Below are 24,562 nucleotides of genomic sequence, written 5' to 3'. Positions count from 1 at the left end.
CAATTGTCCATTAAAAGTGCTGCTGGAAACACAACAATATAGCAGACTGGCTTGGAACTCATCCTCTGGCACAATGACTATTACACATGGATTTTGCTTCTACTACAAGACGAAATTCTCTGAAAAGCACCTTTTAAACTAGCTGCTGAGCCATTATACCTTCTTTTACATCCCTTCAGCAAAAAAAGAGGCAACTTGGGATAAATACATAAATAGTAGTTGTACAATCATATTGTTCATTACTTTTAATAATGCTCCCTCCACCTAATTGCAATAATGTTTTCGTTTGTTGCTGCTGTCTGACAACCCCTGGCAAATTTCAAAATTAGGTCCTCTTTTCTACAGCGATTGAGGAACTAAAATACTACAGCACTGTAATATTGTTACAGCTTCACAACACCTAAACTCTTACTACTCGTTCCCAAATAATTTCTCCTGAGCACAGAAGATATTTTGATGGACTTTGAGCTTATATCTGAAATGAGATGATACCACAATATAAGATTTGCTTAGCATAGACATGACATTTTCACCCAGTAACCTAGAATACTCCAAACCAGAGGCAAATTGTTCAGCTTTAGCAAGAGGTCACACAGCAAACATACACAGGATCTGCAGAAGAGCTGGTGCTGGAACCCAGGTCTCCTCACGTTTCCTGTTCCATGACTTATTCACCGGGTCTACATTCCTCCCATTCTCTGGGCATCTTTCCACCTTTTTAATTAACCTCCAGTAGCAACCATTAACTTGCATGGAATTACTAAAGAAAGGGGAACTGAAGGTCATCTGTGTTTGAGGAGATGGGATGGAAGCCCACCAGCAATCTACTATCAGGCTCACTCCTGGCAGGGAATATTGCCGCGTGGTTCTTTCAAACCTTCTCTGGCAGCAGAAAAACACTGCAATGTAAAATACAGCCAGGAGTCATGAAGTCTAATGAAGAGCCAGAATGAATTCCTAGACGTTTTCCACCTCAGTCCCATTGATACAATGAAGTGATTCCTAACAAATACCACAATCGTTCTGAGTGCCAGGGCATGAATCAGCACATTGGTCCTCTCTGACCAAAGATCCTCCAGTGGTTATCACACAGTTCTGCAAGGCCTTTGCTCTACTCAGATCTCCGGTTGCCAGCAAAATGAAACCTTCGTGTTTTACTTGTGTGATCTGTCATAGCACCTCATTCAGGGTAAAGCAGTCTCATACTAACTTATTTTGCACATTTCAGTTCTATGGAGGCTCAAATTAGTTCAGACACTACAAAAAAGATGTATTAAAATTTATCCTTAAGCACCAGTGGAACAACATCTACATGCTGTCCTGTACAGCAATTGAACATCTGCTTTTCTCAGGCTTCTGACAGCCATAGTTCAGTGACTGCACTGTCGTCATCTCTCATTTTTTACACATTTTATTTTGACATGAGACAAACCTAACAATGTTCTGCTACTCAAAGTTTAGCAATAAGTCTTTTGAAGGTATAAGGGATTTTATGTCTTAAGCATGTTTTAAGGCAATTTAACTAAATCAAAGCAGTAGATACAAGCATTCTGAATAACAGGCCTGTTTTATTTACAAAAAATGCATAGGCATCCAAGGATTAAGTCTACAAAAAGATGCAGGCATTTTAAAATATAATTTAGGAAGAAGGTAGGTGTATTAGTACAAAACTGACACAAAAGCCTGACAATCTGGATATGCCTTAACTTTGGAGGAATCCTTATGTTTTACTACATATTCTTGCTCCCTGAGCTCTGCCCAGCACCCATGCAGGGTGCTGCACACCATTCAGGGTGCAGAAATTCAGTGCTTGTCCACCAAAACCTCTTGACTTTCCAGATGCTATCAGGCATAGCCAAATCCAATCAGAAATAAGGCCTCACTCTTTCAAAACACAGAAAGCAATGCACACTCTGTTGAAGTGTGCTCAAGTATAGAAAGTAATTCAGAACTCATTAGACCAGAAGATGAAAAGGAGAAACCAAAATGAACCTATCTCCCTGGCCAGGTGCCCTGAGAGTTTGCCTGGGAAGTGTTTGTAATTGGGACCCTGATTCCTGGTGAATTCCTTTGTCACTAACTGACAGATTCAATCTCTCCCTTGCACTCATCCTCTCTGTTTCACATTCCTTCTTACAAGCAGCAGTTCCCACAAGAAGGGAAAAAGGAAGCTCTCCTGGGAGGAAGAAGATGCAAGTTGGAGGTCCTCCCATCTGAGGAAGCTCTGAACATTGTCTTCCTCATAAAACTGGTGGGCAATTATACACAAAAGTGGGTAAAGTCACTTTTTCAAAAAGATTGATATCTAGTTGATTCTTTCCAAGAACAGAAGCCACTGCTCATCCACAGGAAAGTGGTTTGAGCTATGTATGAGTCCACAGCTTCTGATCACAGAGCCACCTGCCTAGTTACATATTCCCATTGAAGATCAAGTGCCCTCCACAAGGAGCTAACGTAGGCTGGAAAACTGCCCTGTAAGACATGGTGTGAAGCCACTTGCAGAGACTGGAAAGAACCAGAGACTATATGAACAAGTTACCTTCATGCTCTGCCTAGCCTAGGCTGGTTTACCACTGTCACAGGAATGGTAGGCTGTCCCATAGGAACAAGATCTGTTAATCTAGATCTGTTCCCTTGCAAATTGATTGATTTCTTGATCTTGTTCAACATGTTGAAAAAGATAGCACAGGAAAAGATCCAATCATAGAATGAGAACAGAGGAGGTAAGGGGGAGAGCCCAAACCTGCAATAAGAGAGCATCTACACAAAGCATATTAAGAGCTGCCTGAGTAGAGATGGAGACAAACCAGTCTTTATTATTAAAGACAGCTATGTCACCTATCAGTATAAGTAGGGAACTTCATTACTCACTGAGACTAGCAGCTCAAAAGCTTGCAAAAGGAAGCTGAGCCTTCCAGGGATGCTACACTAACTCAGCAAAAGTGAAAAACAAAGAAACCTTCTCTGTATGTAGCGGTCAGAGTCAGCCACTAGGAAACCAGTGTCCTTGTGCAATCACAAATGTCTCAACTTTGTACTAAACAGTGTAAAACTATATGAATCAAATTGTGACTTACCAGTACGAAAATCCTGAAAGTGCTAAGCTTTCTAGTCTTTCATGTTGTGCTTCTGTAATGAAAGGATTAATTGTATCTTCTAACATACTTACAGAAATTACATGAATATCGTATGAATTGAGACAATAAGCTTTGACAGATAAAAACAGAATTCAGCAAGAATGTCTGACAGACATTTTACTGCTTTGCAGTGGTTCTAGCCAACACTTCTGCAACAGAGGGGAGTTTCAATTACTCAGGGGCACCAGGCACAGATTGAAACTCATATTTCCTTATCTATTTAAAGTTACTCAAATAAGCATAAACTAATGGTGTAATCAGAGAAGCTATTTCCATTAATCTTTATTTAGATTTTTTTTTGTTTTTTTTTTTGGAAAATCTGGCTGTAAAAGTTATTTTATAATGACAAACTTTGTTCACATGCAATCTCGTAATGCACAGAATACCTGTGGGTTTACCCAGGCAGAATTCCCACTGAATCCATGGGGAATTTTTTCCTGATTATTGAGTACAGAATCATTTCCAGTATTTTACATTAGTTATCTCTGAGATGAGCATTGCCAGTACTGAAACAACTTTGAATAGAGAAGTAGAATTAACTCTGTTGTATCTTTTGCCTGAATTCTGCTAGCTGTGACATTTTGTAAGTCCAGGACCAGCTGTGATTGAGGTCCCTGGGTGTATGCTGGGGCAGCCCAACATGTGACATTCTGCATTTAATTAGAACTTTAACTGAAATATATTGAAACAAAAGTCAGGATAAAAGGTGTCCCTCCCATTCATTCAAAGAAATTATACTCTCCAACACACACGTGAGAAAATTATACTGTTTCAAACCCTAATTAGGAAAAAAAAATAGAAAAACAATCCAGTTACATCACGTATTCCCGTAAGTTATTCATACGGAGCATGTGAATGTCATATCTTCATTACAAATAATAAAGGTGTGCATTTATACCTAGTATGCTCGCAATTGCAGTAGATGATGTAAAGCAAATAAAGCAGAATGCTAAATAGGTTGGTCTTATTTGGTAGATTCACCTGAAATAGAAATAAAATGCACAAAACCAAAATGCTCCCATTAACTTCTGCAGTCTTTGGATCAGGCTCTACTTGCCTGCCTAATTAGGGCTCTTCAAGCTTCCTGGCAGGGAATGCTGAAGAGGCCACTTTGCCAGGACCTCTCCTACTTGCTGCTGACTCTACTACTCCCCCTCCCCAAGGAGGTGGGGGGTTCTACAGCACAGAAACCAAATACATCCTTTCCAAAACTGCCAAGACATGTACGAATCCAAATGTGCAATCCAAATTTTGGTTCAGCTTTAACAATATTTCCTTTGTCATATGGAAATTATTGCATGCTCTACTCCAAGGAAAATACAGATATCCCAAAGTCTTACTCAAAAGCCGTTTTTAACGCTTTGAAGTAGACTACATGAGTTTGAAAGCTTTTGGCTAGCTTCACCAGTCAGCTTCATCTGGTGGGTCTTAATTGCCATCTAGTGGTTTTAATATGTAACTCCTTCTCTTGACGTTTCTCACATTACAGCCCTTGAAAGCTAAATTGTGTTCACTTCATCACAAACTGACCTGTAAATTTGCAGAACTGTCCAGGTGTGTTTTGGCTCAGCTCAGCTGAACACAGTGGCCCGTTTTATCTGGGCCATGGAGTGTCTGTAAAAAACAAACAATGGTGATTCCTTTCCATCCTCAAAAACAAAGCTGTATCTAACTGGAATAATAGCCAAACTTTACTTGTAAAGTCTAAGAAACAAATTATTTCTGTATGCTGTTCCCAGTATGAGGTTTTTGGAACTCTGGAAAGACTTGGACTAAAATGCCAAAAGCCTAGACTGCATTGACAGCAATTCTTAGGTGTTGGTAATGAGAAAACACTGTAATCATAATTAAAATCCCAAACGTTTATAGGGAAAGAAAAAAATAAGGATAGTTTTACTTTACAAATAAATAACAAAAGATCTTTTGTTTCCAAATGTAGATCACTGAGCCTACCAGCAAGCTCACTAAGCAAAAACAACATCCATTTATAAGAGTGTAGATTCAGATTTCCAAATACCTCATTCCTATCCCTCCAATTAGCATGCCACATATGGAAGATATACCAGATATCCTTCACCTTTTGTCCTCAAAGCTATGAGAGAAACCAAGTGTTCCTTATTTCCTGATGAATCCTTAATTACCTGCAATGTGACATATTCCTCCTTCTTTCTTTTTGATCCTAAAATCTGAAAGGCAAAGCCAGCAAAGCACACTGTCTTTCCCTGACCCCTTCATTCTATATATTTCCCCAGTCACAGACTTTAAATAATAAACACTTGCAAATGCGTAGCATCCATCTGCATTCCCTTACTGTCTGTCAGTCTCTTCATAGACCTGGTACTCATTTTGTCATTGGCTCAGCTGGATTCATATCCGTGATAGCTATTTCTCAAAGGGCAATGGAGATGTGCTGGACAGCAAACTGCTGCCTGCCCAGTATGGTGCCAGAACCATCAGACTGCAGGCACTCGAGTGGTCATCAGACATTAAGCAAAATCCGTGTTCAGTGACATTACTTCAGATCTCAAATCCTATCTGGTAACACAGGCATCATTAGCTGACATGGATAGCAAGAGAGAAACAGACGTGGTCATCAGAGGTATCTGTGCCTATCCCTGCTCTGAGAGCATTCCACATAGTTTTTTGTGGGTTTTTTTGTTGTTGTTTGTTTGTTTTTTGTTATTTTATCTACTTTGCTGTTATCATTTTCGAGCTAATTAGCCTCAAAAATTTACATATGTTTGTTCGGGAGTTTTATCCTACAAGTTGCCAGGTAGGTCAAAGACCCCTACCTGCAAAAAAAGGACTGTCAGCCTGGAGTTTACATACCAAGGAACATGCCATGTCAGAGCCGGGTTAACATCCAAAGAAGTCTTTTCTGAAAGTTTGGAATCCTGAAGTTGATATCTGGGCTGTGCTAGCAAAGAAGCCTATTGCATTGAGTAGACAAAGCTTACACTGACCAGACATATACTTACAGTTTCGGGCCGGCACTATCTTGTGTCTGTCTGGATCATTAAATGATACTCAGGATGAAGACAGTGGACAGGCACAACTAGACTGGTAAGACTGTCGCTGATAAGGGCAGTTTAAAAGTGAATTTACTAGAATGAGACAAAAGCGTAGCTTCAGTGGATCCAGCGTTTTACTTGATAGCATTTTGGTACACCCAAACTCATCTGTATGCTGTGAGAACGGTATAAATCTATTCACCTTCTTTTCATTTTTATGCTACTTTGGAATGGAAGGGCACCAAAGCAACCTCAAGCAGTTTCTAGGCAGTATGTCTAACAGAGAAATCTGCTTTGTCACATCTCAGGCCTTGACAGGAGAAGACTCTCTCACTGGAATGGCCATATCATTGCAACACAGGAATCCTGCATGTTAGAATAACTTCATAGTACATGGCAAGTAAGGACAAAATCAGTGTGACCTGCCTATAAAACAATAACCTAATTGAAAGAAATTCATTATCCCAAAATGATCTGAATTTATTTCTTAATACTGCCTTTCTATTTAAGGCTCACAAATACTTAGCTACAAGAAAAGCTCAATCACATGCTCAAATCCATGTTAAAGTACAAGCACAGTTTATAACTCAGCACTCTCTGAAATATTACATCCTTGGGACAGGCAGTTTCTGCTACAGTTATTTTTATTTCTCATGTAGCAGTGATTCCATCTGGAAAGAGCACAGTTACCTCCTGTCCAACAAGACAGCATGCTTCCATGTGCTACGTGTCATCCCCTGGTATCTCAGCTTTCCCCAGACTGCAGTGTTTCAATTGGGAAAAAAAAAACAAAAAACAAAAAACAAGAAAGAAGCAGGCAGAGGCCTGTTGCATAAGGTATGCTCAGCTCCTGACAGGACGGGCAAATGGTTAAGGAGGCACCAGGCACTCACTGCAAGGACAGTTCTCTGAATGATCACGCTGTAATGTCACCTGGGTCGAGTCCCACCAGCTGCAAGGAAACTGTCACCAAGACTCCACAGGCTTTTATTGCTAGGTTAATTCACTACGTTTAAAAGCAGTACGACCCACTGTACAATTAAGTGCATGATTCAAGGTGCTTAAAGTATCAAAACAGACAGACATTTTGGGACAATCTCCCAATAGCCATTAGTGCTCTCTGGTGAAAAAAAAAAAAAAACACCCACATCTCAATGCCAATATTAGTTTAATTACTTACTGTGCTCATAGGGACTAACTTTAAACCATCCAAACAAAACTGAAAGCCAGTAAGTACCATGGGTTTTGGTGTTCTTTTGTTTTGTTTTACCATGGTTAATAAAAGAATAGTAATAATGTATCAGAAAAATACAGACGCAACCTAATAATTATCCTTCACACTTGCACAGCACGTTTCATCTGAGAAACACACGGTACTTGAAAGACTGAAATTAATTCTAATTAAACCTCTCAGCATCCTCTGCTGCTATATGACATTTACAGAGTGCTAAGTGAGACTCAGGGCTTAGGTAAGTTACCCAGGATGATACAGCTATGATACAGCACAGCACTGGTGGGGTCGGGCCAGAAATCTAGATCCCAGGTTCTGGTTCTGCTTCCATTGCTCAGCTACCCCACCCATTAGCTCAGCACTGGGTTTTCTGCTATAATAGAACAACAGATGAGACAAAGGGGAAAGCAACCTCTTTATATTCAAAAATTGTGAGATTTAATGGCAAGCTAAATTGTTTTAATAACTGACTATTTTCTCCAGGCTCTACATATGCTTCTCCATTCCTCACTTTTTCATCTCATGTGCAGTCTAAGCATGTTGAATCAAGCACCGTCAGGACAGAAATTACCTCTGGAAGGGAAAGATTCTCTGCCCACACAAGATGCATTTTCCAAATCTAGAAAGATTTCAAAACGTATATAATAGCAACAACCATCAACCAGTGGAGCTTTCCATTAAAAATAATTGCTAAAACATTTAACTAACTGTATTTTAATGAGACTTTATAAATAGATACGTTACTCTCAAGAAAGAAGGGGGGAAATTAAAGAAACCAAACAAGCAAAAAGATAGTGCAGGATGAGAGGGAAAGAAGGTGCCCATCAGATAATTGCTCAGACCGAAGATAAACACTTTCTAAAGCATTAGAATAACATTTCACATTACAAGAGATGTAACATCTGCACAAAAGCAACCTTTTTTTTCTGTCTTTTTCTTAGCTTATTTAATAATTACGGCATAGAATAAAGCCTTTTCCAATAAGTGCCTCCGATTTATTATTTCAAAATTATTAGCAAACATAATAATCACAGCAATTGTTTGGCCTGTGACCATTGAGCTTGTTCTTTTGCTGCACACCTCTGAGAGGAAAGAATGGAAACAAAATAATTTCTTGCTGAACCTCCTCTATAGAGAATTCTTCTTTTTTCCTCTCTCAAAGATTTGCTATCTGAATTCCTGGATCTAATCCGTATAATCTACATTCATAAATATGTTTGTTTTTCTTTTCTGCCTAATATTTCTGGGAGGTTGGTGACCAGCTATTTCATGTGGGTTTTGAATAATCTGCTAATTAAATTGGGTAACTAGAAAAATCAACAGAAAAACCTTAGCATACATACAGGAATGAACAAGTAAACTAATGCACATACACAAAGTAACAAATAAATAAACTACTGCAATCATAAATGTGAAAGCCTTGATTTGGGGAAATACACTTCAATTATTTGAAATCACACTGAAAAATGCTGAAGAATCAGAATGGGAAATCATACTTTTTTTTTTAAATGCTACAGCCATTTTCTCCCTAAAGCATTTCAGTAAAAAAAAAAAATTAATGAACATTAATATATTGGTAATTAATTATTATCTGCATCTAACACAAAACGTGATAGAGATGCCTGTCTATTGCTTTTGCTCCACACTGGCAGCTGTGTTTGACATCCAAAAACAAAAAAAATGGTAAAAAAATAAAAAAGAGCTCATGATCATCGGCCATCACTAATGCCAAACACACCGCTATTGCAGAATCCTCATTTACTATCTGTCAGGCAGAACTTCATTCTGTGCTATTATTCTTTGAGTATATGATGTACACAGACAAAAATACTGGAAGAACTGAGAGAGAGACACACTGAGAAGGAGCTGAGAGCTGCTGTATTGCAATAGCATCACCTTGCTCCACACTTACCAATCTTTTCCTGAGGAAAACGTCTTTCACACGAACTTTTATTTCCTAATTTAGCAATACCACCTTCCTCTTTTTTTCTTTGTGTGTGTGTACTCTAGCAGCAGCTTTTCCTGTTTAAAACATTTTGCAACTCTGTTCAGTCTCTCCACTGAAAAGGGAAGGGTTGTGGTTTTTTATTTGTTCTTAAGTGCAGATCTCTTAACTGAAACCATAGTGTTATGTTGGTGCAGGACACTCAGGAAGAAGACAGGATACCATTCTCTGGAGGTGAGAAGACCCCTTGTTTCCTCCTTGTTAAAACTGAATGCATGTATGACAGACAACCCCACTGGATAAGCAGACGTTCATTTTATGCTTTTACAGTCCTAATCTTCTCAGAGTCTGAAATGCAGTTTTTATTTACTTCTAGCTACAAAATAATTCAAATTTTCACAAACTGATACTTTTGAAAGAATAGAAAGATCACTTGGTTCACTCTTCCTCTACTGCTGCTCTGCAAAGGGGGAAAAACAGAAAATGAATAGGACAACTGGATTAACTCTAATGAGAAAATCTATGTTCACTGATCAATATCTCTGAGAGAAATCAGGGTATAAAAAACCTTTTTCTGCCCCCCATGACAGTTGCCACAATGAAGAGGATCAGAAAGAAAATAGTACCACAGGGTCTCTGTTTTGCCACAGTGCCAGCAATATTACTGTCCACCAGGCCTTTTGCCTTTAAGGAGACATGTTGACACGTCAACCATTTCAGAAGAGCACCACAAGAGTAGCTGTGTGGTTAATGCAGAGTAGGGAAAGGCAACAAGACAGCGTCCTGTTCCTGCCTGATACATCAACAATCAACAGGAATAAGGGCTAGATTTGATCGATGCAAGGTGAGGCTAGGATTCACAGAAGAGTTAGTCCATGGGATCCTGCCTGAGCTACCTGGCCTCCTCACTCAGCCTTTCAGAGAAGCTGAGCACCAATAGTTCCCTTGAAGATGACTTCATTTGAGTGATGTCCAGCATGGCCAAGCCACCAGCACCCAAAGCTGAGCATCTGAGTCTTGAAGACTCAATATGAAAGACCTCATATTCTCAAATATGAAGACCTCATTGATAGAATTTAAATGTGTTTGTTAACTGAAGCGTTTTCACAGGTATAAAAATGGTTTAATGTTTCTGTAATGAGAAAATCTAAACCCAGAAGCACTGGCTAAATAATCAATCCATAGGTAAACATGCTTCTTTTAGAGAGCTGCTCAGCTTTCAGATGTTCTTAGATGAATACTACTGAAAAACACGTTAGTATTGTGAAATAAAAGTAACCAAAGGCCCAATAGAAATTACAGATTCTATTTATGAAATGATACAGCTGTAAGGTTCAAGGAATACACATAAGCAAACAATGTATATACTTTATATACATATGCCATGCATGTATGCAGCTGACAGTATTTTGCAACTTCCACACAAGATCCTAAGTGCTTGCCTAACATGTGGCATGACTGCCCCCTGATGTAGTAGCACCTAGTAGTTATTAGCACTTTGCTCATCTCTACTGCTACTGAACTGTGAATAAACATCTCATTTGCATTAGTCTTGGTCTCACTTCTAAGGTCTACCTGGGATAACAAACTGGGCATCCTCACACTGATCTTATTCAGAAAGTGCTCAAGGACATCAGAGAACATCTACAAGATCAGACCTAGATGGTGGCACATCTGAAGACACGCAAGCATGGTACCATTGGTGACCCTTTGATTTTAACAGAGCAGAGAATTTTTTTATAGCTGGGATGGAAGGAATCTTCCATGCGTATTGCCTCCTATGGGAGGGCCTGAACTCTCACATACAACCTTTCTAGGTTTGAACTCTATTACATTCCACTTAACCAGTGGCTTTAGCACTCAGGTGGGTGAAGGACAGCAAGGATATCACTTCCAATGAGTGCAAGTGACTCTATGCAAAAAAAAAAAAAAAACACAACTTCAGTTAAAGAAATTGTCTATAAAAGACACAGTCATTGACAAGCTATCTGAGAAAGCACAGCCGAGCACATTGCCTTTGCTAAACACTCCACACCGTTCACTGGGTGGCTGTGCAGTCTAACACTGGATTATGGATTTTGCAGCAGAGGAAGGAGTGCTGAACCTGGCTGATTCTCTGGTTATGCACCAGAGATGCATCAGGGATGCAGAGGACTTTCTACCTGTTGTGCACATAGGTCACAGTGCTCCGCAACACACACAGCATACATGGCTCCTGGCACTCTTCATATTTGCACTAAATCAGAGCAGCTAACAAAATATGTGGAGCATAACTACACTGTATCACGTGCAGCTATCCCCAATTTCAGGTAAAAAGACACGTTGGTAAGTTTCACTCCAAGATTTTCAATATAGTAAATAAGATTCAATCTACCCAAGATAAACTGATTCCAAGATGTGAATTTTTATCCAGAGCCATTCAAACTCTGCTGATTCCTCCTGTGTAACACAAGATCAGCGCTCACACTAAGGCAACCAGCAGCACCTGATGACCTAAATATCCAGGATATAAATCACAGGCCAGGCTTCCATCCTCACAAAATACCATCTTTTCCCTTCTGCTCTGCTAGCTGTCATTTGTGGCAGAGGAAAAGAAGGTGAAAAAACAGAACAAGAATTTTCAGAGAGAAACCAATCCTACATGCAGCGTACATGCCACTCTAGTGCCCATAAATACTTTCATTATCCTTGAAGGCATAGGAGAAACTGAGTTGATTCTCTCCAAGTGCCCGCCTCCCTGATTCACGTTACCTTTTCACCCCAGTTCCCATTGTTGCAAAAAGCACGCAAAAAGGCAAAGAAACAACCCCACACAACCAGGGGCAGTGCCCTGCTTTACAACACAAAGCAGAGGGCTGTAGGCCTTCTTCAGAAATTGAAAAGCCAGCAAAAAAAGGGTGTGTCAGGGTACGTGAATTTTACCTTCATAATTACCCTGTTATTTAAAGCTAATGAATAATTACTACAGCAACCTTGCTGCCATACAGGGTGCACCTACTCACTCGTAGCTGGAGACGAAACCAAAGAGTTGCATTTCAGTCCCAGTCCTCCAAAGATATCTTATTTAGTATAATACTCAGTTTGCCAGCACCCAATGATATTCACTTCTGTTCACTCAGACAGGTCCTTCATTGGCACTTACTGGTCTCAAAACAATCAGTTTTGTGTTGCTTTAAAAAAAAAAAAAAACTTCAAAATTCTTTGTGCTTACTGTTCCATTCAAGTTTACATTCACCTACTGATTTTTTTTGTTGTTGTTGGAATATCATCTATCATTTAAAACATTTTTACATGCTGAACTTTCCTTCCTTATTACTAACAAACAAATAGAAAAAATTCCAGTACGTATTGCTGCTGTGTGACAGATGGCAGCAGGGGGGCAGTTGCACAAAATCGTGCCTGACATGGAAGAGCATATGAAGCAGAGGTGTTTCCTTGTGGAAAAAAAAGGAACCCACAGACATTCATCAATGCTTGCTGAGCTTTGATAGAGTCCAAACAGAGGGTGTGAGCACGTTGAGGTGGTGGGTGGTGTTTCAGCAGCGGTGGCAGTGACATGAAGTACAAGCTATGTTCCAGACAGCCATGCACAGCTCTCAACCATGAAAGGAAGAGCATCTTGATCAGCTCATCCATGCAAATGGCTGATGGTGGTGACTACACTGAAAAAGGAGTATTTTGTAGATGAGAATTTGCTCTATCAAAGAGCATTACTATGCTCTTTGCAACTGCTGTAGTTTCCATGGAAAGAAATAGGAGGCATTATTTTCAGAATAACCTACGTAATAAGGACAACCTAGACACAAAAAAAAGTGAAGACTAATTTCTAATGCCCACCACTTAAAAATCTGTTCAGAACTCATCCCAGCTCTCCATATCAACACAGGTTTTGTAACTCTCAGCTACAGTTACAGTCTGCTGGGACGGTGTAAGAGCAAAATTATCAGCTATACATTATGTAATATATACCACCCCAACATAAACCAGAGATGATCAAAGAAGGTCAGGATGCTTTCTCAGGGGAACCCCATGGAGGAAGTTTATCACTCAAAGGCATTCCACCTTTCAGACAGCAAACACAGCCAAGTAAGTCAGTACTGAACTCATGAGCTGCTCTTCTCATGAGCCCCTTGCAGATTGCTTTTCTCTTTAGATTAGGTATCATGCAAATCAACAGCTGATCTGTGTAAGAGCTTGTCACATCACAGGATTTCTGTTCCGGCATCTGAGCTACCTCTTCTCTAGAAACTGCTGCAAAGGAATGCTTGTGGCTGTACAAGAGGAGAGGAAAGTAACACAAGAGAGGTCCCATAAGATGTCCTACTATGGCCATCAGCAGGGGAAAAGCCACAAGCCTTGGACCTGGACCTGAGTTTATTATGTCTTCAATCTCCTAAAGGTTTTTCCCTCTTCCCCTCAAAAAGGCTGCTGAAGATAAGGTAGGAAGCATGAGGAAGAGAATCATGAATACATATCACAAAGTCAAGAAATGAGTCCCTTTCCATTGAAAGGGATGCAAAAGAAAGGTGGGAAAGTTTGGGGATAGAAGGAGCTATCTGTAATTTTTGTTTTATGATTTTGTTCTCCTGAGTTTGGAGGGGAACAAAGGCAAGCTATACGGGGAGTCAGTGTACACAGTACTGACTGTAAAAACACACAATCTTAGGATATTATAAAGCAGCATTGGTGCTTGTCACCTTATAATACACACCAGGCCACTTCACTTTGCTTCCATTTACTCAGGGACTGACACACTTAGTTTGTTGGCTTGTGCTAATCTTCCTGAGTGACCCCACGGAGATGTGGTGAAAGAGAGGCAAGGAAAGGCCAGGCAACTAATGCTACAGGCCTTGCACCTCCAGCTCTTGTTCTCAACTCACCTACAAGGAAAAAAAAAAAAAAATCAGACAGTTGGGTAGGACAAACATTGCTGAATCTTTGCTATTAAACGAAACCAACTCCCATTATTTCTGCACCTGCCTTGTAATTGTGACAAGCAGGAAAAATGCAAATCAACTGTGATTAATTTTAGTTTTCTGAAACCACATAAAAATGAAGTAAAATTTGGATTTGGAATATTACCCGTGTTGAAACAAAGCTTTATAGCACCTTCTGAGAGCCATAAAACCGTTGCTGCATATCAAAATACTGAAAAGACAGCCCTGTGCATGTTAACATGATAGCTTTACAGTACGTTACACCTCTTAGTAATTTTCATAAATCTACAAGAACTAAATTTCCCTATCATTCTACATACCCCAGGCACCACCCTCATAGATGCAAACCAATACCGTGGATGTAAGTCATTCACCCACTCTGCATGCAAAACATTAGATACTGAGTGCCCGAGACCCAGACTAATTACTTACAAAACCAAGAGGACCATGAACAGCCACTCTGTGGGGCAACACCCAGGTTCAAAAGCTGTCATATTCCTTCCTTTAAAAAAAAGGCACTTCTTTTCAGAAATGCAGAAGCTCTGAAAACCACAGAAGCAGAAAGAGCACAGCAGCCAGTATTTCAGTTTGATAGTATGTCCTGCTATGATAACACTAAACCAAAAAAAGGTGGACATTAGAGCCTGGATAAATACTTTCAGAATATCACAGTTAGAGATATGTGCCCATAACAAGCTTTATTTGCACTACACGCAAATCCATTATTCAATATCCTCAACAATATACGTTAGATCTCATGGATTAAAAGCTTTTCTGAAGCCTTTGTAACACATTTCTCCCCATCTGTATTTGTACTTATCATTAGCTTTTCTTTCCATGGGAGCTCTTTAGGCATTAGCCTTGTAGAAGTCACCTGAATTACTGAAAATGGGGAATAAAACACCTACAGAAGTTTCACAGCTGTGTCCAGATGTTTCAACCATTGTATATGTTATTTTCAGATGATGCCAAATCTCCAGGTATTAGGTTCACATAGGACTATCCTTTTGATCTATCATGTCCTTCAAGAGACAGTTTCTTGGTCTACTGGATTTTTGATTACCTGACAGGAACTTCTATTTATTTCCTATCACTGAAACAGAAAACATCTGATGATTTAATGAGTCTACAGGTTAAAAATCAATTTAAAATATGTGCTATCCTAAGAGATCAAGTGGACTTGCCACACCTTTAGATCCTGTGTGGTTTATTAAGCAGAGAATAATAAATATCACAAAAGACATTCAATAAACAAAAAGAACAACATTTAAATGATTTGTGGATGGTCAGTCAGGGAACATTTAATGCATTTCTGATGCTGGAGGATTATTTAATGTGTGTCCAGGAACACACAGGAGAAGATATATAAAACACTAGTGGGAGATCATTCACCACTGCAGTTCCTCAACACCAGACGTTTCTTGGGTGCCCTGTGAACTGCAAATTTGGTGGCAGTGTTATTTTAGATGACCGGAATCCCACATCACAAAACTCATCCTTTTGACCAACTTTGAGAAGTTTTAGAAGAAAACCACAGCACATCTGTAACAAAGACTTCAATACCATAACCCCACAGAGTCACCCAGAAGCCAACTTCTGAATTCACTTGATCCATCAGTGCCCCAAGCTGCAGTCTTAGAAGCTCCTGTTCTTCTAAAAGCCAACGACATTCAGATGATCCTGTAGGAGTATGTGACAAGGATGGGGAAAAAGTAGCTTGTCCAGCAATAGAGGAAAATCTTGAATACCCAAGTACTCCTAGAGTTCAGGCTATGGTCTGTACCAGTACCTGAGAAAGACTTAAATAAAACTTAAAAAAATAATAATAATAAAATAAAAGGTCTCGGAAGCTATAGTCAGAGATGCACAGAGGAATTACTTCATTCTGTTATGAAGCCAGACTGCAGTGGAGCACTGGTCAAGAACTCAGTGTGTGTACATTCAGCTGCTTCTTAAGGTGAGAGAAAGCAGCACAGATCATGCATTGTCCTGTAAGCAAGGAGTCCTGGCACTGGTATGTCCAAGAAACATGCCTTAAAAGTGAAGATGAGATTTCCCAAGCCCAAGTAAAGATACAAACTCTTCACTTTACAAAGCCTAAATATATAGCAAAAACACTGCAGATTATTTCTTTATCAATAGGAACCATTTACTTTTCTAATTAGCAACTGTGAACAAGGCTTTCCCTTCCTACTTTCTTTTATTGTGTGCTTGTGTTTTTTCTCCTCCAATCTCACCTTCTACCTTTTTGTGACTGAGAAAGATCTCTCACTCTTTTCTGGCAATAGAGCAGGCAAGACAAATGAAAATCTGAAAACTGTTTCATGCTTGCTAGATAAAGGACAGTAGCTCACTTGGGAGTACTTGAAACAACAGAGGCCATGGGCAAGAGCATTTAAGTCTGAGACCGAAGAGAACTGCATCTGACCCCCTTTCTGTGAGTAGTCTTCTGCAAACTTGCCTGGTCAACCTCCTCTGTAACACCACCTACCCCAGAGGGCTCCTGTAGGGTAGCTGTGGTAAAGACAGAGGCACGTTGAGGACACAGGAATGGATGCCAGCAAGGAACTGCTCTTCTCCCCAAGCACTGCTCTCCTTTCCCTTTGAGTTAACAGGGATTGGAGCAAAGCCTTTTATAATGAACATAACAAAAGACGATGAGTTGGCCTCAAAGCAGTAATAAAAAAAAAATTTAAGAACTCGTATAATAAAAAACACATTCATATAACTGGGTTTTATTATTTCCCACAGTTTTATTTTAATATATGACTCAGAGTGTGGAGACAAAGGTATGATTCAGAGCAATAAAGGAACTTTAAAAATTCATGCCACCAGCATGGACCAGACCCTCTGGTTGCCACTTACAGGAAACCCCTGCTCAAATAAAACCACTGCCAAGTCTGTGTATGCTTTACCCTCACAAGGTGAAATGGACACTAGGCATGGTGGGTACACCAAGAGGAACAGGCAGGAGAAGCATATGTATGACAGAAAATACCACAACTAGAGACGAGCAGAAGTGAACAAACAAACACTTAGATGCTCTTTGTCCTTGCAGAGTATTTAACCACGCTGCTTAGACTTCAGGAGATTGAGCACCCTGAAATCCATTCACCAAATGACACCACCAGTGATCAGTGCCAGGTGAGAAAAGAAATAGCTGAAGCAGGCATGTTTAGCCATGGCTACATAGGAGAGTTCATCCAGCACATTTGGCTTTGGCCTCCTGCACACACACCTGCAATTGCTCTCCTGAGAACTACCAGTATTCCAATTATCCTTGCTCACTTTCCTTCAAGATCTCATCTTAGGAATTGTCAGGGAAGAGAAACAGATGTTTGTGAATCAGAGGAGTACATCAAGCCTCACAAGGAAGTACAATACTCTGCCATAGCCAAGTTAAACAAGGTTCTTTGATTTGTCACTGGCTTACTCAAAGCCCCAAAGACCTGCTTTGAGCTCAGCTTGAATGGCCAACAACTCAGGTAGAAAAACACCAATTTGTCTGAGCTGTCAGCAGCTCCCTGAGCTATTCCTGAAACAACTACAGGACTTGACTCAACAATTTGAGACTTTCCAGATGAAAATATTCCATGTGCCACAGGCTGGCTGTGGTTCCAGTCCAACAAAGCACTTAAGCACATGCCTCATTAAGAGTACTTGCACAACTACCTGTTCCCCCGTATTTCACAGGTGATACAAGGACTAGATTATCACTATTTTCAATAGTGCAGTTCATACAGACTTCTGTACCTCATTGCTTTAGAACTGAGTGCACCTGAAAATGTTCTTTTCAGTAAGATTTGCCAAAAAAAAAAAAAAAGACGAAGTTCCACAGTCATTCTGTACATGTCTTTCTACATCTTCCAAATTTGAAAGGATGGAGATATTCATTAAGTAACCAAGCACATACGTAAGTGGACAAGAATGGACATTGAACAGATCTCTGAAGGGAGGCAGAAAGAAACTACCAAAGTTAGGCTGGGCTGCAGGACATGAAGTATCCTACAACAACGGTTGGACTGGATGATCTTAGAAGTCTTTTCCTCTTAATGATTCTCTGATGTTCACTGTGCGAACAGCCAGAATATCACTAGAAGGGAGGTCAGTGAGATTACAAGCACTGAGTGAGATCTACATGCTGGTCCTGTTAGACACACAACTTTTCAATGACTTACAAAATCCCTTTGCATTTCCTCAATTCTGATGTGCAGACAGCAAGTGAATACCAACACCTGGATTAAGCTGCATCTTTCCAAGAAGCTGATGTGTACACATGAAGGATGCTGGCCACATGCACACACAGAGAGGGGAGTCCAGCTGCTTTCCAACACAATCTCCCTCTCTATTGGCAAGGTGATCCAGAAAGAAGAAACATGCTTGGAGAATCTTCTGCTCCTTGTTGCATTCGTGCAAGCTGCTCCCTGTCTGCATTGAGGGCCCTCTGCACTCTCAGTAACCCTACTAAGATGTGCAGCCAGAAAATCTCACAGCACCCATCCTCCTCCTGAGTTTTGTCAGGCAACACCCAAGGAGTCTAACCCCTTTCTAGGGAAAAGGGCAAATAGGAAAAAATCTGATGCTATCATCAAAAACGTTTGGGATGACGCACTGTGCAGCAAATCTCCTTACCCTATGATGATGATATGAAAGTCAGACAAAGAAAAGGCCTATCCCTCCTCCACTTCAAAAAGTTCACCAGTGATAATACCAAAATATAATATAACACGTAAAACTAAGCCTTCAGGCAGACTGCAATGGGAAGAAAACATCTGTTCTAGAGATAAACAAGGTTAGAGATGCAAGGTTGTCCATGATCAAACATCTGGAGTTTGAGAATCACTCATCACTTCCCAATCTGGGGCATATAGCAGATGCAAGTAATGCCCTGACATCCTGCCTTCCTGTAATGTCTCTGGTCCCATGAAGCTTTTCTCTAAGTACAAGTTGCCAGGGCTGGCTGGTTGTAACTGATGACCAAGTACTGAAATAAAAGCACCAAAAGTGGTGCAGTCCTCATACAGTCTGTACACTTCAAGCAGTGAAAGGAAGGTTTGGTGGAGTTGCTCTAGTGCATGAATTGGGCAGGTGGGTATCATTATTCATAACTCCCTCTTGCTCTGTCTGGTGTGCGAGCAAAGTTCAAACTAACCTGGTCATTTCTGTCCGAGTGCACCTGCACCCTGCAGCAACCAGAAAGGATGGATGACCTGATGTACTTGCGAGAGCCTGTCATCTCTGTCTCAGCAAATTTTGGGGCCAGAGTTTGTCATTAGTGGGGAAGCCAAGCCCAGATTTTAACCTCCTCGCAGCTCTGTTTTCCCTGTTTACCAAAGAATACCATTTAATAAAAATTATTCCGGCAGGTTTACAGAGTAGTTTGTGAACTCTTATAATAGCTACATACTGGAGGGGATATGTATGAACTCTAAGCACGGATTATTACTTAAACCAAATATACATTTCTGTCTGCAAGACAGCTCTACATCTTGCACATAGATGAGTTCCTGGGTAATAGGATAACCTATTTTATTTGTAGCACAAAATTTCACCATTGTGTTAGCTAAAGAAGATGACATGTTCCAATTCATTAGTCTCATAATTCATAATATTGTACAGATGAGATATTCCATGATACAATGCCAGCTTACCAATAAGGGTTAAAAGGGGTTTTGTTTTGTTTATTATGGCTTTTTTTTTTTTTTAATGTTTTTTGTTTTTAAGATCTCAAAGGCTGATAGACAACCTGACAAACTGGCTTTCCCATTCTCTGAAGTCCAAAACAAGGTCCTACAATTGATTCACTATCTTGATCTGCTTGCAGTTGGTAGATACACTCAGGTACACCAATCCCATGCAGGAAATACACCTTAATAAAGAGATAAACTAGTGAGGATCTGTGACTTAACAGCTTCTTAAATCATGTCTATGGCTGGCATGGGCCATAGAAGCCTACCTTATCTCTTTCAGAGAAAGTCAACAGGCCCATATAAAGCCTCTCACCCAGAGCATACAGTTCACAGGCCATTTGGAAGGCTGTTCCTCTTTGTTTCCCAGTTAGTTAACACCTTCTAGCTGAGACCCAGTAACTGGCTGTGTAAGCACTTCTAGTCAGTTCTAGGGCAAAGCCAAACAAGTTGGTTCAAACCACTGCCAGATGGTTCAGCTAACTTGTTTGATTTTGTCCTGGAAGAGTCAAAAGTGCTCACAGGTCAGGAAGAGTTGAGAGAGAGTTCCAAACACCTGGAGTAATGGCCCCGACAACCTGAATGTTAGCCCCATTCAAGGCAAAAGTAAGGTAGGTTAGGTTGAGCACCACTGACTTTGTCTTCACAAAAATCAATGACCAGAAAGACCACCAAAAAGATAGGAGCTTTATAGGAGCCTGCTCTACCATGTCTCACTGGTAAGCAAGCCTTTGGACTAGCAGCCTCGAGATTCCCCTGGCAGTTGACATACCTCCTGGAAGGACATCAGCCCGCTGTGCAGGCCCACCACCCTGGCACACCCCCTCAATGACATCCTATGTCAAAGCGTGCTTTGTAGATACATGCAGAAAGATTCTCCTTTTCTTAAAGACTCAAATCCATTTCAGCAAGACTTTTACTACTACAGTAATTTTTATACTTCTACAGTATATATGCAGTAATTTTAAATTCTGAGCTTAGAAGCCCAATTTTGAGAAACAAGTACTTCAGATAATGAGCACAGTGGGCAAGGTGGCCATTTTGGCTTTAGAACACTAAGTTACAGGGCTAGAGTGCCATCTACCGGCCTTCTCCGAGGATGGCAGGCGTTCACAGGAATTCGGGTCGTGGTTATTGCATCTGATTGGGAGCTTGTTTCACTGAGCAAAGGGGAAGTGGTGATATGAACTAATTTCCAGAGCCTTCGGTTCTGCCCGAAGTGTCATGCTCATAAGTAAGATAATAAGTGCCAAGTGATAATTGTCATAATTTACACGTGTAAATTTTTGAGGGGCAAACAACATCCAACACCACCTCTAAAGGGGTGGTTATTCACAGCGTTCCTATGAACTGGAAAGAAATTTCAAGGTGGGCCCCTAGAATCTATCAGGGATAAATAGTCATTTTTGAGTGCACCAGAAAAGAGTGAGCAACAGCATTTAGAGAAACAGCACGGAATAAAATTCAGGATAGTCTCAATTGACACAGGAATATCATAGGAAAATGATATTCAACTAAAAGACCAACCTCAAAAGAAAGATCCTGCACACAGATGTAGAACAGAGAGGGACAGCATAGGCTGCAGTGTAGAGGGAAAAGGATCTGGTGAGGCTATTCCTTCTGAAAAGGAAGTGAAACACATCACGGTTAACCTCAAACCAAAAACCCAAGTCAACAGCACAATACTTTAAGTGTTACTTGTGAGAAATTGAGGGGATTATTCCAACCCAGTTAGAAGTTGCAGTGCATTAAGTTTCAATATTTTGTCCATCTTAAGCAGTAAGAACAGAGATTAAAAAACGTGTTCTTTGAAGGGGGAAAAAAAGAATTTAGAGTTTTTATAATCCACAAAAAAATAAGACTAAAAATATTCTAGCAATCTGGTAAGCTAAAATATGTTATACTGAAAATGAGTCAAAAAAGCAGCATAAAATAAATGTTTGATCCAAAACTGATCATTGTCTCAATTCTCTTTCATCACTTCATTTCCACATATTCCAGTAAACACACCAACAGCACAAGTGCTCAACAAGATGTTCTTCAAGTAACTCTGGCTATACAAACCTAATTATTCAACAACCTATAAATAACTTCACAAATAGATTTACTTACACTCATCTACTTATCAGCCACCATGAAATATCTTTGAAGGATTGATATAATTTGAATATACAATGGTCCATTTTATACAGCTGGGAATTTAGGAAGACAAAGTTCTGGCACATAGCTAAGCGTCCAGCAGCTCACGCTTGGTAAATAATTCATGTTAAAGACAACAAACATTCTGCTTACCAGAACCTAAGGATGAAAGCCTGCTGTTTTAAGTGAGTTGATTTTTTTATATATTGCCAAATTACTTTTCTTGGTAGGGTCTGGGGAGAGTTATTAACACTAGGTGAACCTCTACTGTGTACAAAGCTACATCCCTTTTAGAGGAGGGCAAAACAGTTATATAGCATGAATTATCACCTGAAGTTTCTAAATTACTGGATTCAAGCTCACAGATCTTGCAGAGGACAATGGAAGAGTGGAACCAGTAAGCTTAACTTACTTAGAAGCCATTGTTGTAAGCTTGAAGACCACTTCTAACTAATCTGCTAACTCCAGCTTTTGATTACAAACCTGCCCCTTCTTTAAAGAGGCAAGAAGTCTTCCCAAAGACTTCAGAAAACAGCAAGAGACATTCAAACGTTCTATGACAACCCAGACTCCCCACTGCCTGCACATCGCAAGATGTTTTTGGTTAGAGGTGGTTGCTGGATTCCAGCTCACAGCACTGTGCTCCCAGTACCAACACTCACCATTACAGGGCAGTGAGGGAGAACTGCACAGTGTTTGAATTGTCCTGGGGATCAGTGCTCCACGAGGGCAGAGCAAAGTTCGGAGAGGGTAATGCAAAGGTTAGTAGCAAACACTCTCCCCAGTCTGGTTGCTCAGTCTTCACTTTGTCCTTTAACAAGAAACAAGGGTAAAATTAATGATTATTTTTTATTTATAGCTTGCAACGATACAGAATAGGTGACAATCAAGAAGAACACGACAAACTTTCCTCTGGTGTTGATTAGCAATTAACATTCACTTTACAGCCCCATTACTCCCCAGTTGCCTTTTGCTAAACCAATCAGCCTACTCTTTAAAGATACACTACACCCTGCTTTATCCTTTCAGCTCTTTCCCAGGTATTGTTTATGGTGACTCCATTAAACTGGAAGTTGAACTACACTTTTAACAACTGTTTTCAGCAGCAGGCATGGGACGTTTCATTTTTGTAGGGTGGTTTTTTTTTTTTTTTTTTTCTAAGAGGACAGGGCATTACTGTCACAAACCTAGCAATTCTTTAACCTCACTCTCTTCCTATAAACTTCACATACATTAAAGACTATGTTCATTTGAAAATTCCGTCACAACACCCCTCCTTAACTAACATATTGAACTCTCTTATTATTTCTTCCCAAATATGTAAGCAAATGGTCACCATTTGCCCCCCTCCTTGTTTTTAAAGGCATAAGGAACAAATGAATTGGTCCCAACAACTTCAATAATTTCTGTATGTTTCAGAACATTGAGAAAAGGAGGACAAGAATAGCAACAAAAGAACACATGCAAGCTTCATTGCATCTTCTCTGTGCAGTTGCTATGCAGCAATTACCCTCCTACAAAGAACTTTGGCTTTTTTGCTTACTAACATTTCATCATTCAATTAGATACTGCATGTCCAGATCCAAAACAATTTAAAAGAAGGCTTTGCTCTGAAAGTTGTCTCAGATAGCTAGTAATTCAAACGTACATGCCTTCTGACTTGCTTCTTCTGGAACAATATTAACCATAGGGCAGAACACACAACCCCAATAAGCAGCTGATACTGCCACAAGCAGCGTTGAGAAGAATCCTCTCCTCATGCAAAGAATGCAGTGAAGCCGGCAGGCACCCAGCCTAACTAAATAAGCAGCTTCTGGCAGTTAATGAGGGCAACCTTTGTCATACTGCCTTTTCCAACAGGGCTCTGGCCCACTGCTGTTCTACACCCTTGTGATTTGCTATGGATATAGACATATCAAAAGCACGTTGGGAACTGCCCCCTGCTTACTCCATCAACAAATCAAAACACTTATATAAGAGAAAAAAAAGATACATTTTATCTTATATTTCTTATGCACACATGGGGGAAGAGGGGGGAACACAATAGTAAATCAGTATTCTTTGAATGAAGAACTATACAAAGACCCAGGACTACACCCCTGATTGAAGTTACCCACACACCACAACTCAGCCTCAGTTTCCAGGGAGAGGCAGCACAGCTGCTGGGCAGCAGCCACCCCCAGCCCCATTACCAACACGGCTGCATCCAACTCTGCTCATCATCCACACCTGAATGAAATCACAAAGCTACGCCTCATGCTTTTCATCAAGGAGGAACAGATGTAGAACAAGATGTACAGTGCACACCTGCACGCTGATATAAACGAATATTTAATAGTTCAACTAGCAGGGCTCCCTGTATTGAACAGAAAACTTAAAGGAGAAAAGAGAAAAAGACACCTGCAACTACTGCACAGTCGAGCTAGAAAAGATTAATAGAGTTAATTGAATCCTATTATTGATTGCCTTCAGCCC

At 40.2% G+C, this 24,562-nt stretch overlaps 1 protein-coding gene across 2 annotated transcripts in view; it reads right to left on the bottom strand.

Moving 5' to 3' along the window:
• The window catches only part of LOC104912924 (uncharacterized), a 149,283-nt gene that overhangs the window by 123,893 nt on the left and 828 nt on the right, over positions 1 to 24,562 (bottom strand). The window lies entirely within an intron of this gene.

This window comes from Meleagris gallopavo, chromosome 13 (assembly GCF_905368555.1).
Source record: "Meleagris gallopavo chromosome 13, MGAL_WU_HG_1.1, whole genome shotgun sequence".
Taxonomy (NCBI): domain Eukaryota; kingdom Metazoa; phylum Chordata; class Aves; order Galliformes; family Phasianidae; genus Meleagris; species Meleagris gallopavo.
This window is presented reverse-complemented; position numbering and strand designations above follow the sequence as displayed.